General features: G+C 41.0%; 1 long non-coding RNA gene across 1 annotated transcript in view; it reads left to right on the top strand.

Annotated features, from left to right (window-relative positions):
- Nucleotides 1-11298, top strand: part of LOC136326649 (uncharacterized) — a 48627-nt gene extending 37329 nt beyond the window's left edge. Inside the window, exon 3 of the long non-coding RNA XR_010729495.1 lies at nt 10495-11298. This is a non-coding gene — a long non-coding RNA (uncharacterized lncRNA). The remainder of the gene's footprint in view (nt 1-10494) is intronic.
- Nucleotides 11299-20617: the final 9319 nt, after the last annotated feature.

Below are 20617 nucleotides of genomic sequence, written 5' to 3'. Positions count from 1 at the left end.
GCATTGGCCCCAGGCATTGAGGATAGCTTGGTTGTTCTGAGTGTTGGCCTCAGGCTCCGTTGATTTGAGCATCAGCCCCAGATGGGAGGTTGCCAGGTGGATTCTGGTTGGGGTGCATATGGGAGTCTATCTACCCTCCTCTCACTTTAAATAAATAAATAAATAATAAGACTTCATTCCATCTAATAGTAATTTACTTGTGTATCTCCCTGATCCTTTGAGACTTGCTTTTAAGCATTTTGGGGACAGATCTAGAGTAGCTTATACTCAACGCTAACTTAGCCGCATTGTTGTAGGAGACTCTCCTGATGTCTTTGCTGAATGCCCCATGTATTTAATGATCCTTCTTCACTCTTGCTAGTGGGCACTGAAGAGTATCCCATCCTGTGTGAACCCAGGGGATTTTTTTTTTTTTGTATTTTTCTGAAGCTGGAAACAGGGAGAGACAGTCAGACAGACTCCCGCATGCGCCCCACCGGGATCCACCCGGGAGGCCCACCAGGGGCGACGCTCTGCCCACCAGGAGGCGATGCTCTGCCCCTCTGAGGCGTCGCTCTGCCGCGACCAGAGCCACTCTAGTGCCTGGGGCAGAGGCCAAGGAGCCATCCCCAGCGCCCGGGCCATCTTTGCTCCAATGGAGCCTTGGCTGCGGGAGGGGAAGAGAGAGACAGAGAGGAAGGAGGGGGGCTGGAGAAGCAAATGGGCGCTTCTCCTATGTGCCCTGGCTGGGAATCGAACCCGGGTCCCCCGCATGCCAGGTCGACGCTCTACCGCTGAGCCAACCGACCAGGGCCTGAACCCAGGGGATTTTTGACTTACATGTCCATGAGTAATTTTTCCCTTTCTGACAACTGTTTGCCCAGCCTACTGCTATTTCACCCTCGGTCAGGTTTGTATTCAGCCCAACACTCAAGGAGAGAGACACCCATGCACCAGATTTCTGGAGCTCTTTCTCTGTGACTGTCCTGCTCTCTGCTATTAAGGCCCCAATTCCGCCTCTGCCTCCCTGAGCTCTTGCTCTCTGTTTCCTCAATTCCTCAAGCTCTGTCTGAGATTCCCCTCCTTGTTTTATATTCCAGAAATTGCCTCTAGGCAGAAAACCTGTGCAATTATAGAATTCATTTCATCTGTTTCCTTTACAATCCTATGCTTCCTGTTTTCCTATGTTGGAGAATGGATGTTTTGAAACAACTTTTTTTTAATAGCAGGAGGACATTTCCCATAGTAACTACCAAATCTTTAACTTTATTTTTTTTTCCATTTTTCCGAAGCTGGAAACGGGGAGGCAGTCAGACAGACTCCCGCATGCTCCCGACCGGGATCCACCCGGCATGCCCACCAGGGGCAACGCTCTGCCCACCAGGGGGCGATGCTCTGCCTCTCTGGGGCATCCCTCTGTTGCATCCAGAGCCATTCTAGTGCCTGAGGCAGAGGCCACAGAGCCATCCCCAGCGCCCGGGCCATCTTTGCTCCAATGGAGCCTCGGCTGTGGGGAGGGGAAGAGAGAGACAGAGAGAAAGGAGAGGGGGAGGGGTGGAGAAGCAGCTGGGCGCTTCTCCTGTGTGCCCTGGCCGGGAATCAAACCCGGGACTCCTGCACGCCAGGCCGACGCTCTACCACTGAGCCAACCGGCCAGGGCTGAAATCTTTAACTTTTTATATGTTATTTTCTCTGTGATTATTTCTATTATATAAATCTGATAAAATCCGTATCCTTCTATTATATTATTATAAAAATATAATAGCCCTTCATAGAAAAAGAAGATGGTTTGGTAGTGATTATGCAGGAGTGAGTTTAAGAGATACTGCAATCAGAACAAATATTACAATCTAATCATTGTACATGGTGTGTGCGCGCACTTGTGTGACAGACAATGACACTAAAGTGACCTACAGTTGTAACAGGGAAGGTAGTGCAACTTAAGGCTTTCAGCCAAACCTGACCAGGCAATGGTTCAGTGGATAGAGCAACAAACTGGGATGCAGAGGACCCAGGTTCAAAACCTCAAGGTCTTTGGCTTTAGTGTGGGCTCATCCAGCTTGAGCACATGCTTGTCGGCTTGGGCCTGAGTGTGGTATCATAGACATGACCCCATGGTTGCTGGCCTGAGTCCAAAGGTCACTGGCTTGAAGTCCAAGGTCGCTGGCTTCAGCAAGGTGTCACTTGCTCTGCTGTAGCCTCCCGTCAAGGTGTATGAGAAAGCAATCAATGAACAACAAATGTGCCGCAATAAAGAATTGATGCTTTTATCTCTCTCCCTTCCTGTCTGTCCGCATTTGTCCCATTCTCTGACTCTCTGTCTCTGTCAAAAAAAAAAAAAAGGCTTTTAGCCAAATGAAAGAAGCTTGTTCTCATCTTGAGGTGATGTCATTTATTTTTTTTACAATTTGAGTAAGAAAATGAAGGTACATATCCCAAGAAGACATGACAATGTTAAAGAAGTCACACCATGTAAACCAATGGTAGTCAACCTGGTCCCTACCGCCTACTAGTGGGCGTTCCAGCTTTCATGGTGGGCAGTAGTGGAACAACCAAAGTATAAATAAAAAGATAGATTTAACTATAGTAAGTTGTTTTATAAAGATTTATTCTGCCAAACTTAGTGAAAATCCAACATAAAATACTTGGTATTTATTATTATATGCTTTAACTTGCTGTAACTCTGTTTTATAAATTTTATAAAGTAAAGTTACTCCCTTACTTTATAAATCACCATTACTGTGGAACCGATGGGCGGTTAGAAAATTTTACTACTAACAGAGATACAAAAGTGGGCAGTAGAGGAGGCGACAAGATGGCGATGGAGTAGGCGGATGTACCAACTTCCACCTCCCAGAACCAAAGTGGATTACAACTTAATTTTAAGAACCATCATCTGGAAAAACCAACTTTGGACTAAACTAAGAAGACTCTTCAGCCAAGGAACACTGAAGAAGCCACACTGAGACTGGTAGGGAAAGTGGAAACGCGGAGAGACTCACGTGGCAGGAAATGAGTTTAGCAGAGAGGTGAGGGTCCTGGGCCCCAGGAACAAAGTCCCAGCCTGCAGCCCCAGAGCCTAGAAGAGGCGTATTGACAGTATTTAGCTGGAAACATGTCAGGATACTGTTTGTGAGAAAGAGACTGATTTCTCAGACCCAGGATTCTTCTTAAAGGGACCACGCAGAAAACCTCTCTCACAACCACTCACCCAGGGCTCTGGGGGATGGGGAGAGAGGAGAGGACCTCCGCAGCAGGAAAGAATATAATCTAGGAGCCACAGGGAGAAACACTTTGAGAGACAGCCACCCTAACCCCTGGGCTGAGTCACTCCCCAAATCTGAAGTGAATATTTCCCCTGGAAACAGCAATACCAGCAAAGGGAAGCAGGACACCAGCCAAACAAGCTCTCCTCAGTACTTAGAGCAGAGTCGCTTAGAAGGAGGGAGCTTTCAGGACTACAGCAGTGAGTCTTAGGGTCTGAGCTGCAGCACCCCCACCCACATGGCTGAGGGCTTGCCAGAGTGGCAGGACATGGAAGAGTGGTTCTGTCGGCAAGGGCGGAAACCAACTGGCCACCACTGGGCCCAGGTGTGAGCTCAGTCTTGCCTGGTTGGGCAGGAGGGGACACGGGAAAGTGGTCAAGCCCAGCTGTGGGCCACCTGCAGTTCAGCCTGTGGGGGAAGGCCAGGAGCCCCAGAAGGGGCAGAGACCCGCCCTTGAGTAAGGGTGCAGGAGCACATACTCGCTCTGCCCCGCAGAACCAAGGCTTGTGGCCTGATGCAGGAGCCAGCTGCTACCGTGGGGGGGGGGGGAGTGAAAGCCCAGAATCAGGTGGAGACCTACAACTGAGCAAAAGTACTCACCCCTGCCCTCAGGGCCGAGCATAATGCCACCCGTGGGGGCGGGGCGAAGGCCAAGGCCACCAAGGCTTGTACACCCAGCATGTGATCACAGCCACTCCCATGAAGGAGAGGCGGAAACCACAGCAACAGCCCCAGTGAGCTGGTATTGGCAACGCCCATACCCAAACACCCTAGGCAGCATCAGCAGAGGGGGTGGTGGGCCTGCAGACAGACCACACCTAGGGAACACAGAGGCCACACTCAGTGGACTCCAGTGCCTAAAACCTTCTTTTACCCAGACAAAATGAGAAGGCAGAGAAATGCAACACAAATGAATCAAGAGAAATCCCCAGAAAAAGGACCTGAATGAGTCAGATATAACCAAATTACCAGATGCAGAGTTTAAAATAACAATTGTTAGAATGCTCAAAGATCTTAGAACAACAATAATTGGTCATTACGAACACCTAAAGAGATAGCAAATATAAAAAAGAACATTGAAATAATAAAAAAGAATCAGTCAGAAATGAAAAATACAGTATCAGAAATGAAGAACACAATGGAAGGAATTAAAAACAGAATGGATGAAGCTAAGAATCAAATCAGCAAGTTAGAAGACAAGATAAACGAAGGCATGGAAGCAGAGCAGAAAAAAGAAAAGAGACTCAAAAAGTCCGAGGAAACTCTAAGAGAGCTCTGTGAAAACACGAAGAGAAATAACATCCGCATCATAGGGGTTCCTGAAGAAGAAGAGAAAGAACAAGGGATAGAGACTTTATTCAAACGTATCATAGCTGAAAACTTCCCTAAATTAAGGCAGGAAAACATCTCATAAGTTCAAGAAGCACAGAGAACTCCATTAAAGAGAAACCCAAAGAAATCTACACCAGGACACACCATAATTAAAATACCAAAGCTAAGTGATAAAAAGAAAATATTAAAAGCTGCTAGAGAAAAAAAGGCTATCACCTACAAAGGAGCCCCCATAAGGATGACTTCTGACTTCTCAATAGAAACACTTGAGGCCAGAAGGGAATGGCAAGAAATATCAAAGTAATGCAGAACAAGAGCCTACAACCAAGACTACTTTATCCAGCAAGGCTATCATTTAAAATTAAAGGAGAAATAAAAAGCTTCCCAGACAAAAAAACAACTCAAGGAATTCATTACAACCAAACCAAACTAATGCTACAGGAAATGTTGAGGGGCCTGTTGTAAACAGATCAAAGTGGAAAAAGAATATAGCAAAAAAGGAATACAGCTTTAAAGAATAAAATGGCAATGAACAACTACATATCAATAATAACCTTAAATGTAAATGGATTAAATGATCTAATCAACAGACATAGGATAGCTGCATGGATAACAGGACCCATACATATGCTGTCTACAAGAGACACACCTTAAAACAAAAGATGCACATAGACTGAAGGTAAAAATATGGAAAAAATATTTCATGCAAATGGAAATGAAAAAAAAGCTGGGTAGCGATACTTAGACAAAATGGACTTTAAAACAAAGGATATAGTAAGAGATAAAGAAGGCCACTATGGCCCTGGCTGGTTGGCTCAGCGGTAGAGCGTCGGCCTAGCGTGCGGAGGACCCGGGTTTGATTCCCGGCCAGGGCACACAGGAAAAGCGCCCATTTGCTTCTCCACCCCTCCGCCGCGCTTTCCTCTCTGTCTCTCACTTCCCCTCCCGCAGCCAAGGCTCCATTGGAGCAAAGATGGCCCGGGCGCTGGGGATGGCTCTGTGGCCTCTGCCTCAGGCGCTAGAGTGGTTCTGGTCGCAACATGGCGACGCCCAGGATGGGCAGATTATCGCCCCCTGGTGGGCAGAGCGTCGCCCCATGGTGGGCGTGCCGGGTGGATCCCGGTTGGGCGCATGCGGGAGTCTGTCTGACTGTCTCTCCCCGTTTCCAGCTTCAGAAAAATAAAAATAAATAAATAAATAAAATAAAATAAAATAAAGAAGGCCACTACATAATGATAAAGGGAGCAATCCAACAGGAAGATATAACTATTATAAATATCTACGCACCTAATATAGGAGCACCTAAATATATAAAGCAGACTTTGATGGATATAAAGGGCGAAACCAACAGCAATACTATAATATTAGGGGATTTCAGTAGCCCACTAACATCACTAGATAGATCCTCAAGAAAGAAAATTAACAAAGAAACAGCAGACTTAAAGGACACTCTAGATCAACTGGATTTAATAGATATATTCAGAACCTTTCACCCTAAAGCAGCAGAATATACATTCAAGTGCTCATGGTACATTCTCTAGGATAGACCACATGTTAGGGCACAAAAGTGGTTTCAACAAATTTAAGAAGATTGAAATCATATCAAGCACTTTCTCTGATCACAATGACATGAAACTAGAAATCAACCACAACAGAAAAACTGAAAAATTCTCAAACACATGGAAACTAAATAGCAGGTTGTTAAATAATGAATGGATTAAGAATGAGATCAAAGAAGAAATAAAAAAATTCCTAGAAATGAATGATAATGAGCATATAACAACTCGAAATTTATGGAAAACAGCAAAAGCAGTACCGAGAGGGAAGTTCATAGCACTACAGGCACACTTTAAGAAGCTAGAAAAAGCTCAAATAAACAACTTAATCCTGCATCTAAAAGAACTAGAAAAAGAACAGCAAGTAAAGCCCAAATGTAGTAAAAGGAAGGAAATAATAAAGATCAGAGCAGAAATAAATGACATAGAGGCTAAAGAAACAATACAGAGGATCAATGAAACTAGGAGCTGTTTCTTTGAAAAGGTAAACAAGATTGATGAACCTTTAACTAGACTCACCAAGAAAAAAAGAGAGAGGACTCAAATAAATAAAATTAGAAATGAGAGTGGAGAAATAACAACTGACTCAACAGAAATACTAAACATTGTAAGAAAATACTATGAAGAACTGTATGCCAAAAAACTAGACAACCTAGATGAAATGGACAAATTCCTTGAAACATACAATCTTCCTAAAATCAATCTGGAAGAACAGAACACCTAAACAGATCAGTTACACCAAATGAGACCGAAACAGTTATTAAAAACCTCCCAACAAAGAAAAGTCCTGGGCCTGACGGCTTCACAAGTAAATTCTACCAAATATTCAAAGAAGAACTAACTCCTATCCTTCTCAAGCTATTTCAAAAAATTCAAGAGGAAGGAAGACTTCCAAGCTCCTTTTATGAGGTGAGCATAATTCTGATTCCAAAACCAGGCAAAGACAACACAAAGAAAGAAAATTATAGGCCAATATCCCTGATGAATATAGATGCTAAAATCTTTAACAAAATAGTATCAAACCGGATCCAGCAATACATGAAATAAATCATACACCATGATTAAGTGGGATTTATTCTTGGGAGGCAAGGCTGGTACAATATTTGCAAATCAATAAATGTGATTCATCACATAAACAAAAGGAAGGAGAAAAAACACATAACTTCAATAGGTGCAGAAAAAGCATTTGATAAAATCTAGCACCCATTCATGATCAAAACTCTCAGTATAGTGAGAATACAGGGAACATATCTCAACATGATAAAGGCCATCTATGACAAACCCATGGCAACATCATACTCAATGGGCAAAAATTAAAAGCAATTCCCTTAAGATCAGGAACAAGGCAGGGGTGCCCCCTTTCACCACTCTTATTCAACATAGTTCTGGAAGTCCTAGCCACAGCAATCAGACTGTGATGGACCTTGATAACATTATACTGAGCAAAATAACTAAATCAGAAAAAACTAAGAACTATATGATTCCATACATAGGTGGGACATAAAAATGAGACTCAGAGACAAGGACAAGAGTGTGGTGCTTACGGGGTGTGGGGGAGGAGAGGGTGGAGGTTGGAGGAGGGGGGCCCAAAGAAAACCAATTAGAAGGTGACGGAAGACAATTTGACTTTGGGTGATGGGTATACAACATAATCAAATGTCCAGATAACCTGGAGATGTTCTCTCTGAACATGTGTACCCTGATTTATCAATGTCACCCCATTAAAATTAATTTAAAAAGTGGGCAGTAGGTATAAAAAGGTTGACTACCCCTGAACAATGAGATGTATATAAAAAGTACTGAACTGCAAACCAGAAGTTTTTCATTTTAGTTTCAGTTCTACCATTTCAAAACTATACAGCCCTATAGCCTATCTGAGCCTTAGTTTCTTTGTTTCTTCTACAGGCAAAATATCTGTTATGCCTATATTGTAGGAGAGGCTCAAGTGAAATGATGCATTGTGAGAGTGCTTTGAAAAATGCTTACAGCATCCAGAAGTACGATATCACTGCATGGTTAGTTCATCTAGTAAATATTAAGATGTGGAAGGTCAGAGTAAAGCCTCAATCAAAGCCAGATAGTGGTAATCTTGGAGGTCTTCCTGTAGAGATGACATTGATGGTAGAAACAATAACTAGGTGGGAAGGAACTTGGGGTCACCATAAATAAAATCCTAGAAACAGTAACAAACTGTCTTTTTATATGATCTCTGGGACAGTTTACCCTCCTCTCCAAGAAGTAGCTGACCAACACTTTGAGGAAATTAGAGCAGAGAGTTTAAAGGGCTGGAGTGGGGAGATTAGGGCAGTGCTGGGAGAGGCGGGGACACTGGCTGAGAAGGAGCTAAGAGGGATGGCTGGAGAGGAAGATGGAAATTTGTGGGAGAGAGAAGTGGTTTATCACTACTACTTTGTAGCTGAAGTGCGGGTGAGTGGTAATTATAAAAGCAATGCCAGTTAATAGTAGGAATTAGTGGACAACAAAAGGGAAAGTCCTCCTTTTCACTTAGGAGAAGTGACCAATCCTAATAATTGTGTGTGTGTCCTTTCACACTTCTTCCATTGCACACAAAACAAATGTAATACAAACTTACATTCACACCCGATGACAGGTACCTCTGTGCTGTTTGCTTCTTAGTCCTCGTGCAGGTTCTCTTCTTAACAACCCAGGTTGGCTTTCTTCCTTTCTCTTTCTCTTCCTCACGCCTGAGAGGAGGTGAATCTAAAGCCTCAGTTCATAGTTTCCCATTCTTCCCTGTTCAGTCTTTGCTCTTGAAGATCTTCTCCCAGCATATGACTCCCCAGCTCCTCTTCAATACCTGCCTTCTCTCAGCAATCCCCAGTCTGTATTTCCTGCTACCTGCTGGACCTCTCTTTCTGGATCTCTCATCCGGTACCTCTCTCTTGGACTTTGTCTACAGCCAAGGTCACCCATGTATTTCAAAAGGGCACCTTCTTCAAGCTTTCCAGTGTTTTTTTTTTTTTTTTAAATTTTTATTTTATTTATTCATTTTAGAGAGGAAAGAGAGAGGGAGAGAGAGACAGGGGGGAGGAGCTAGAAGCATCAACTCCCATATGTGCCTTGACCAGGCAAGCCCAGGGTTTCGAACCGGCGACCTCAGCATTTCCAGGTCGACGCTTTATCCACTGCGCCACCACAGGTCAGGCCTCCAGTGTTTTTTTAAGCAAGAGAGAGAGAGAGAGACAGAGACAGAAATGGACAGAGATGAGAAGTATCAACCCATAATTGTGGCACTTCAGTTGTTCATTGATTGCCCCTCATACCTACATGCCTTGATCAGAAGGCTCCAGCTGAGCCAGTGACCCTTTGCTCAAGCCAGCAACCTTGGGAATTAAGCCAGCACCCATTGGGCTCAAGCCAACGACCATGGAGCCATGTTGATGATCCCACACTCAAGCCAGTGACCCTGCTCTCAAGTGGGTGAGCCTGCACTCAAACCAGATGAGCCCGCACTAAAGCTGATGACCTCGGGGTTTTGAACCTGTGTCCTCAGCGTCCCAGGTGGACGCTCTACCCATTGTACCACCACCAGTCAGGCTGGCCTTCCTGAGTTTCTTAAGTGTAGGGAAACTGCCTTATATCTCTGTTTGCCTGCAGTGCCTGGCACAGGGTCTAGGCATCACAGATGTTCAATTGCTATTATGCACAATGGTTATGCTTAGGGACAGGATGGATAGTTTGATGGTTCAGAGGCAAAGAAGATAAAGTTTGGGAGGTAAAGAAGGAGAGTATTATGGGAAGAGGTGAATAAAATTGTGTCAGGGGATCTAAAAGGAAGCAGGATGAAAGAGAGGCAGAGATGGATGTTTAGAAATGAAGGATAAGAGCATGAGACTGAGTAAAGATCACTTTCCCACCTGTTACTGGTAGGACCTGGGGTTAGAGGCCCCATCTGCATGTGTCATGAGATGGTTGAGTGAGGGCCCAGGTGGGCCTCAGGGTAGGTAATATTAGGTGGACTTGACTTTCTCAGCTCTACTTTGGCAGGCATAGGGAACATAGTCAATAATTGTAATGACTATGTATGGTGTCAGATTGTTACTGAAACAAGCCAAGGTATGAGTTGCCCATTGCCACAGAGCCAATCAGAGAGATGGGTACCAAGAGGAATATGAGTGTCTTTGATCAAAATGCCAGCAACACAAGAAGGCAAGGTGCCTCACTACATCCTAAGACTGTCTTAATGTCCTCTGTTTACAGGCCTCTTTTAAAGGGTTCGGGGGCTGTTAGTAATGGTACAAGGGGCAAAGCCTGTGCTGTTAGTCATGTAGACAAGGGGGTAGTGAGGTGCTTTTCCTTGAGATAACGTACCATCTGTCTTTGGATTCCTCCTGCGACAGAATGGTTCAGACTGGCTGGCTGCTTTCTCAATGTTCTGGCTCTTCCGAGATGCTTGCTTCCAAGGACACTTCCCGACTCTCCTGCTAAGATAAACTTCTCACAGCATTTCAAAGCGGAAGACCAGAGAACCATTAAGAGACAATAGCAAGAAAATTAACTATTTTCTAACTCTTACATAATTTCTATTGCTTATAACTAAAAGCTGCTATTACTGAAGCCAAATTTCTAACTCTTGGGTTCCCCTATCAAGATGAGTACTAGATTTATTGGGGTGATCACTTTGTAAGGTATATAATGTCTAATCACTGAGATGTACACCTGAAATGAATATAACATTATACATCAACTGTAATTGAAAAATAAAAATTTTAAATAAAAAAATAAACAAAAGTCTTGTTTCACAACAAGGGTAAATGATATCTTTTATAAAACTGGGTAGAGCAAAAGTAGGTTACAGTTGTGAGTACCCAAAACACAGAGTTTATTCTTGTATTGTTATTTATTAATTATTGTATTTTTTCCATACCATCAACTGTAACTAGTATATACCACTTGTCATATGCTCTTATTTCTGTTCCTAGATTTGTATAATGTCTCATTGATCTGTCTATTCACCCATCACCAGCTTCACAATTTTTTTTAAAGATTTTATTTACTCATTTTAAAGAGTTGAGAGAAAGAGGGGGAAGGAGAAGAAAGCATCAACTCCCATATGTGCATTGACCAGGTAAGCTCAGGATTTTGAACCGGCAACTTCAGCCTTCTACGTTGATGCTTTATGCACTATGCCACCACAGGTCAGGCCAGCACCACAATTTTTGTGATGGAAGCTTTGCATTGTATTTAAAACTTGATTGTGCTATGGCAATGGCTCAACGCCCTTCTTTCTCTGAGATTGTTTATTTAGTTTTGGTAGTTTATGCTTTCTTTTATTTTTATTTTTATTGATTGATTTTAGCAAAAGAGGAAGTGGGGAGAGAGAGATAAAACAGGAATATCAATCTGTTCCCATATGTGCCCCGACCAGGGATCAAACTGGAATCGTCTGTGCTTTGGGACAGTGCTCTAATCAACTGAGCTGTCTGGCCAGGGCTAGTGTATTCTTTCAAATAAGCTTTATAATCAATACTTTACATATATAAAAAAAATACATTTATTGGAATTCAACTACATTTTTATCTCTACATCCTTGCCAACACTTGTCTTTTTAAAACATAATAGTTATTTTAACATACATCCTAATCGTGAGGTGATATTCCCTTGTGGTTTTGATTTGCAGGAATTTAATTATTTTTTAAAATTAATTTAGAAGAATCAACATGATGTTGAATCTTTCTATTCAGAAATATGACATGTCCTTCCACAGAGTCAAGTCTAGCTTGTGTCTTTGAAGAATGTTTTATAATGTTTTCATGTTAGTTTTGTACATTTATTATTAAGTGTATAATCTAGATAATTTTTTTTACTGCTATTGTAAATGTGATCTTTCATTATTTTTTCCAGCTGGTTGTTGTTTTCTGCATAAAAGCTTCTGATTTCTGTGGTTAATTTTGTATTTTACTTTACTAAATTTTTATATTGTTTTTACTAGTTTTCCACCTACTCTTTTGAATTTTCTAAATATATAATGATACAATCAGCAAATAAAGTTAAGTTTGATTCTTCCTTCCTATAGGTTCATTTCTCTATTACTCCTGTCCACCCCTATGCTGGCTAATACCTACAATAAACTATTAAAATATAATGGAGATAGTGAACAATCTTGCCTTTTTTCTGACCAGTAGAAATTCTTCTATTTTTTCCCCAGTAAGAAAGATATTGGCTTCATATTTGTATTTTTTCCATGTTAAAGAGAAATCAACTCCTATGTCAACAGCTTTTACTAAGTTATCAAGGAGGTATACCTTCATTCTTCCACAGAGATTAAGGATTTATACATCAGTTTACACAATTTTCATAGTTTTTGCCTTATATATTTTAAGTGTTGATCTACACATTTATAATTGTTAAATTATTTTGGTGGTTATTCACTTTGGTATTACCTAGTGTTGCTCTTTATTCTTATTAGTGCTTTATGGCATTCTACTTTGCAAACATTAAATGATATTATGTACATTAAATGATATTAAGATGGTTATTTTTTGGTTAGTGTTTACATGGTGTATCTTGCCATCTAGTTTTTATTTTCAGTGCTTCAGTGTTGTTTTGTTCTAGATATCTCTTCTGGGTTTTTTTTTTTTTTTTTTACAGAGACAGAGAGTCAGAGAGGGATAGATAGGGACAGACAGGAAAGGAGAGAGATGAGAAGCATCAATCATCAGGTTTTCATTGCGACACCTTAGTTCAGGGGTCCCCAAACTTTTTACACAGGGGGCCAGTTCACTGTCCCTCAGACCGTTGGAGGGCCGGACTATAAAAAAAAAAACTATGAACAAATCCCTATGCACACTGCACATATCTTATTTTAAAATAAAAAAACAAAACGGGAACAAATACAATATTTAAAATAAAGAACAAGTAAATTTAAATCAACAAACTGACCAGTATTTCAATGGGAACTATGCTCCTCTCACTGACCACCAATGAAAGAGGTGCCCCTTCTGGAAGTGCGGCGGGGGTTGGATAAGTGGCCTCAGGGGGCCGCATGTGGCCTGCAGGCCATAGTTTGGGGACCCCTGTCTTAGTTGTTCATTGATTGCTTTTTCATATATGCCTTGACTGTGGGGCTACAGCAGACCAAGTAACCCGTTGCTCAAGCCAGCCACCTTGGGTCCAAACTGTTGAGCATTTTGCTCAAACCAGATGAGCCCGTGCTCAAGTTGGCGACCTTGGCGTCTTGAACCTGGGTCTTCTGCATCCCAGTCCGACGCTCTATCCACTGTGCCACCGCCTGGTCAGGCTCCGATATCTCTTTTGAATAGACCATTTTTAACTTTTTGCAGGTAAATTTACATGTATTGGAAATATTGATATATTTGGACTTATTTTTCCATTTTATTTTGAGTATAATTTTTATCTTTTTTTCTTTTCTTTTTATGCTCTTCTGTATTCTGTTTCACAATGTTTTCACACTAATTTTCTTTCTTGTTCTCAATTAGAAACTATCAATTGTATTCCTTTTTGTGTATTTAACCTTATATTTTTAATCACAAAACCATAAATTTTCTATAAAATCTAAAAGCATTTTATATATATATAATATATATATATATTATATATATATATAATATATATATATTATATATATATATAATATATACAGGGTCTTTTACCAAACAAGAAAGCAAAATTTTGTTGTTTGAAGTTTTAGGTAACATCTTTATTTTAATACAAAAATAGTTATTATGATCATTTTCTTATAGTAGTTAATAAAATTCCTTTAAAAATTAATTAAAATGAACAACATATTTATATTTCTTTCTTCGCTTGGCATCCCATGCCTTCCTTCTGAGATACTATCTCTTCTCAATGCAGTACACATCTTTCAGTACTTCTTTGAGGATCTCAAGTAGTGTGTATATATATATGTGTATATACTCCCATTTCTCCTCTTCAAAATTGTAAAGAACAATGGAAACACAGAGAATTTAAAATGTAATTTTCAGTAATCTAGGACAGTGGTCTCCAACCCTCGGGCCGCGGACCAGTACTGGTCCGTGGGCCATTTGGTACCGGTCCGCAGAGAAAGAATAAATAACTTACATTATTCTGTTTTATTTATATTTAAGTCTGAACGATGTTTTATTTTTTTTAAATGATCAGATTCCTTCTGTTACATCCGTCTAAGACTCACTCTTGATGCTTGTCTTGGTCATGTGATACATTTATCCATCCCACCCTAAAGGACAGTCTGTAAAAATATTTTCTGACATTAAACCGGTCCATGGCCCAAAAAAGGTTGGGACCACTGATCTAGGGGACAGACAAATGCTTCAAATTCAAAACTACAGGCAAATGTGCCCAAAAGCAATTGATGCCAAAACAACTGCACAGCAACCTCTGTAGGAAGAATGGATAGGAGCTCTGTGGAAGGAGTTGGGTATAGGGTCTTACGACTGGCAGAACTGAGAAAGAACCCATTAGGAAAGTGACGAGATGGCACTGAATGATACTGGCTGGGTTTCCTGGCAGTACTCAGTGAAAGGACCAAGCCCTCCTGAACTTGATTAGGTCTGGGGAGGTATGGATATATAAGAGCACCATCTTTGAAGAAAACAGCCCATCTTTCTAGGTACAGGAAATGGAACCCTTCAGCTGCACACCATAGAAGGCTATTCTTGTCTCTCCATAACCCAGTACCAGCAGGAAATTTCTGCAAATGACTGATAGAGAAAAATCTAACTCATTCCAATCTAAATTTAAAAAGTAACTAATACAATGGTCAAATAGAGATAGCATGTATTTTTAAATATACAACAGCACAAATAATTTCTATAGAGCATGTTAACTAGAAGTATGCTTTCATGAATTGGATAGAAATATGTATATATATACGAAGCTTCCACCATGAGCTTAAAAATATGAAGCAATTTTCACTGAGAAAAAACACTGCAAAGTAGAAATACAATAATTCAGTAATAATTTGACCAGACAATAGCAAGACTGAAAATGAGAATTGGTAGAACTCAGAAAAGAAAGAGAAGAAAAAGCATAACCACCACAGAAATGAAGATAAAATTAAAAGAAGTACCATGGGGAACAAGATAATACAGAAAGCATAGTAAGTTAGAAGATAAAAATTAGGTAGAGCATCGGCCTGGCGTGCAGGAGTCCCGGGTTTGATTCCTGGCCAGCGCACACAGGAGAAGCGCCCATCTGCTTTTCCACCCCTCCCCCCTCCTTCCTCTCTGTCTCTCTCTTCCCCTCCCACAGCCAAGGCTCCATTGGAGCAGTTTGCCTGGGCGCTGAGGAAGGCTCTGTGGCCTCTGCCTCAGGCGCTAGACTGGCTCTGATTGCGGCAGAGCGAGGCCCCAAGATGGTCAGAGCATCGCCCCCTGGTGGGCATGCCGGGTGGATCCCGGTTGGGCGTATGTGGGAGTCTGACTGCCTCCCCGTTTCCTACTTCAGAAAAGAGAAAAAAAATGAGATAAGTAAACATAGTGAAGATTCAAAGATTAAGAGGACTGAGAGCTACAGAATTCAGATAAAAGCTTGCCAACATACACACAACTGAAGTCTCTGAAGAGGAAACCATGGAACAGTCTCATACCATAATATTCAATATATCCAGAACGTAATCCCAAATTATTCAGACTGGAAACAGCCAGGAACATCTCAACTCACCTAAGAAGAGGCAATAAATGCCAAAGTGAAAATAACACAGGTGTTGGGATGATCTGACACAGATTTTAGAGGAATGATTATAAAATACTCCAACAAGTAAGGGCAAACACTGTTGAAATGAATGAAAAGATAGAAAATCTCAGGAAATAAGTAAAAAATATAAAAAAGACCTAATGGAATATTTAGAATTGAAAAGTACAGTAAGTCAAAATTTTAAAAATTTACAGAAAAAGTTCAAGCACATGATGGAGATGACAAAGGAAAGATTCCAGGAACTTGACTATAAATAATAGAAAGTAAGCGATTCAACAATATAGAGGAAAAAAACTATTGAAATAAAGTTAATAGAGCTTCAAAAACACGTAAAACAATATCAAAAGGTCTACCATTCATGTCATCAGAGTCCAAGAAGGAAAGGAAAGGAGAGTAGTGCAGCAAAGAAATTTTAAAGAAATAATGGCTTAAAACTTTTTAAATTCCATAAAAGACAAAAGCCAAGAGATTCAAAGAGCTCAGCAAATCACCAACAAGATAAACAAAAATCTTTACCCAGGCATATTTACAATCAATCTACTGAACAGTAAAGACAAAGGGAAAAATCTTTTTTTTTTTTTTTTTTTTTTTTTACAGAGACAAGAGAGTCAGAGAGAGGGATAGATAGGGACAGACAGACAGGAAAGGAGAGAGATGACAAGCATCATGTTTTTTGTTGTGACACCTTAGTTGTTCATTGATTGCTTTCTCTTATGTGCCTTGACTGCGGGCCTTCAGCAGACCAAGTAACCCCTTGCTCGAGCAGCAACCTTGAGTCCAAGCTGGTAAGCTGTGCTCAAACCGATGAGCCTGCACTCTAGCTGGCCACCTCGGAGTCTTGAACTGCGGTCTTGCACATCCCAGTCTGACGCTCCTTCCACTGCGCCACTGCCTGGTCAGGTGAAAGGAAAAATCTTAAATGTAGGTAGAGAAAAGTGACACATTTCTACAGAGAAACAATGACACAAATGATTGGAGTTCTCATCAGAAATCATAGAGGCCAAAAGGAAATAGAATATTTTTTAGTTGCTGAAAAAAAAAGATCAACTCAGAATTTTAAATTTAGCAAAATATCCTGAAGGAATTATGGTATAATACTACATTTCAGATGAAGAAAAAATAAGAGAATCCATTGCCAGCAGACCTGCTCTAAAAAAAAATTGCTAAAGGAAGTTATTCAAACAGAAGGGAAATGATAGGAGCAGGAAATTTGTAACAACAGTGACAAAGGGAGACAACAGAAATTTTAAATATTTAGGTAAATATGAGAGACTATTACTCTCCTAATGAATTATTTTTAATGATTTACAGCAAGTTTTATAACATTACTAATGGGTTTTTTATATATGTAGACGTGATCTAATGGACTGATCCCTAAGCTCATCTGCTTCCCACTCTGAGAAGAACTGTTTCTTCTCTCTCTCCTCATCATGTCTTTTCTCTGCCATGTGGCTTCTACTTCTTTATAACTTCTGTTTTCTATGGTTGTCTTGGTCCCTCTGGGAACTATCCATCTTTGCTTCTATGGCTCACTGCCTGATTCTCTCTGTATTTTTCAAATCAGCACACACGTCTTAGGGAAAACCTAGCCCTGCTCCTTCTGAATTGGGGAGTAGTTCACACAGGTATACCTCTCAGGCTGCTAGACAGCTTTGTCTGTCCCTGGGTGAGTGGCCACGTGTGTCTGAATACCAGTTTCATGTTGTGTAAAGCACGTCTGCTCAGCTTCCCCTTGGAGAAGGCTGTGGAGGTGGCTGATTTCCTCATATGGGAGTAAAAGGCATGATGATTGCCATTTGGACACACATCTGCGCTAAGCTGTTTGTCTGAGAACCATGCCATACACTTTCACCCCTCTAGGCTTTTTTATCGTCTATTCCTTTATCTGGGATGCCTTTTCCTCTTCTCTGCCTAGAAACTTGTATATGTTCTTTAAAACCCAGCACAAGGACTGAGTCAGTCACTCCCTCCCTCCCCAGTCTTCACTGTCCTCACAGACAAGCTCTGTTCAAGCATTTACTGTGCTGTTTGACACTGCTTGTCTATGCACTTGTCTTCTCAGCAAGCTCCCAAGTATTCAGAAGATACTCTTTGCTGCATTCCCACTATCAAACACATTCATCCATGCATTCAGTGAGTCAATTCAACAAATATTAAATGTGCACTGTGAGTCACTGGACCGGCACTGGGATGCATAAAATAACACATTAGAAAACAAAGACACAGTTGAAAAGAACAAAAAAGGCAAAAATTGATTCTTTCAGTGTATCAGTATAACTGATCAACTGCTGGCTAGATTGATCCAGAAACATAAATTTACACCTAACTAGTGTTGGTGCAGTGCAGCATTACCTGGAACACAGAAGTCCCAGGTTTGAAACCTAGAGGTTGCTAGCTGAGCGCAGGCTCATCAACATAATCCCAAGGTTGCTGGCTGGAGCCCAAGGTCATTGGTTTAGGAAAGGGGTCACTGACTTGGTTTGAGCCCCCCTGTCAAGACCTACTTGAGAAGCAATTAATAAATAACTAAAGTGAAGCACCTACGACTTGATGCTTCTTACTGTCTCTTCCCATCTTTCTCCCTCTGTCTCTCTCTCTCTCTTCCTTTTTCTCTCTCTCAACAATCAATTTGTAAAAAGCTTAAAAGAGAAATTTAGAAACAGCCATAGTAGCTGTGAAACGGGACCATAACAGCTGCTGCAGATAATAAAAGAATATTGAGGCCCTGGCCGGTTTTCTCCGTGGACAGAGCATCAGCCTCACGTGTGGACATCCTGTTTTGATCCTCAGTCAGGGCACCATGGGAAGTGACCATCTGCTTCTCTTCCCTTCCCTCTCCCCCTTTTCTCTCTCTTCCCCTCTTGCAAACAATAGCTCAATTGGTTCAGGTGTCAGTCCTGGGCACTGAGGAGAGCTCGGTTGGTCTCTGCATTGGCCCCAGACGAAGATTGCCTGGTGGATTCCTGTCGGGGTACATGCGGAGTCTGTCTCTCAATCTCCCTTCCTCTCACTTAAAAAAAAAAGTGAGAAAACGAAATGATAATAAATTTGATGAAATACTTTAAAATCCTAGAAAAGCTAAAGCTAAATCTAACTGAAGAATAAAAAGGCTGAATAGCCCTATAACTACTAAAGAATGTTACTATGCATTTTTAAATCTTTTCATGAAAAACCACCAGACTTAGTTTCAACAGGTAAAATTCTATAAAACACTCTAGGAAATAATAATTTTGCTCTGGCCAGTTGGCTCAGTGGTAGAGCATCGGCCCAGCATGTGGATGTCCCAGGTTCGATTTCCAGTCAGGGCACACAGGAGAAGCAACTATCTGCTTCTCCACCTTTCCCCCTCTTGTTTCTCTCTCTCTTCCCCTCTCGCAGTCATATCTCTACTGGAGCAAAGTTGGCTCTGGCACTGAGGACGGCTCCATTGCCTTCATCTCAGGTGCTAAAATGGCTCCAGTTGCAACAAAGCAACACCCCAGATGGGCAGAGCGTTGTCCCCTAGTGGGCTTGCCATGTGGATCCTGGACGGGCACATGCAGGAATCTGTCTCTCTGCCTTCCACTTCTCACTTAAGAAAAATACAAAGAAATAAAAAATAAAGATAATAATTCCAACATTACATAAAATCTTCCCCCAAATAACACAGAATGAGGAACACTGCTCAACTTGCTCTTTGGGGAAATTACAGCCTTCTTAACAAAAAATGACAAGGATAGCTCAAGAGATATTTATAGGCCAATCTTATTCATGATCAGAGATGTAAAATATGTAAACAAAATAAGCAAATTGGATTTACAATGCATAACTCAGTATATATTTTTCAAAAATATAAAGTTGACAAGATTTAAAAATTTATTTATATAAGTGCAAAGAAATTCCGATAAGAATCATAAGAGGTTTTATTTGTGGAATTTATTTTTATTTGTTGACTTTTAGAGAGAGGAGACAGAGAGAGAGGAGAGAGAAAAGGGGGTAGAAGCCAGAAGCAAAACCTCTGGCTTCCAGCATGTGCCTTGACCAGGCAAGCCCTAGGTTTCAAACAGGCAACCTCAGTGTTCCAATTCGACACTTGATCCACCGCACCACCACAGGTCAGCCTGATCTAATGTTTATATTGAAGGCCAGAAGCCCAAGAAAAGCCAAAGCAACTCTAAAGAACAAATTGGATGAATATGTCATCTATGGAAAGCTGTATAGCTATGTTTGTGAGGTATAACTACTGGACAGCTAAGAACTAGTCTCATTCATAGATGCCAACTTCACTTATGTCGGTATGATAGATTATTAGGGAGAAGAGGCTTTTCAATGAACAGTGCATTGACAACTGATTATCTAGCTAGAAACAAACATAGAATTGACTTCTATCTGCCACTATATTAAAAAGATCAGTTTCACTATTTAAAAATTTTAAAACACATCAATGATAATATAATGTCATTATATAATGATTTAGTGATAAATGGAGAAGGCAAAATTTCTAGGGGAAAGAAAATGTTACACGACTAGATAATTGATTTCTCTAGAAAGTTAATTTCAAGTTAAAGATCATTCTATTAGTGGTCCCCAACCTTTTTTGGGCCACGGACCGGCGTCAAGAGTGAGTCTTAGATGGATGTAACAGAGGGAATCTGGTCATTTTTTAAAAATAAAACATCGTTCAGACTTAAATATAAATAAAACGGAAATTATGTAAGTTATTTATTCTTTCTCTGCGGACTGGTAACAAATGGCCCACGGACCGGTACCGGTCCGCGGCCTGGGGGGCTGGGGACCACTGCTCTAAGGGAGTTAATTTCAAGTTAA

The sequence above is a fragment of the Saccopteryx bilineata genome, chromosome 2 (genome assembly GCF_036850765.1).
Source record: "Saccopteryx bilineata isolate mSacBil1 chromosome 2, mSacBil1_pri_phased_curated, whole genome shotgun sequence".
Taxonomy (NCBI): Eukaryota; Metazoa; Chordata; class Mammalia; order Chiroptera; family Emballonuridae; genus Saccopteryx; species Saccopteryx bilineata.
This window is presented reverse-complemented; position numbering and strand designations above follow the sequence as displayed.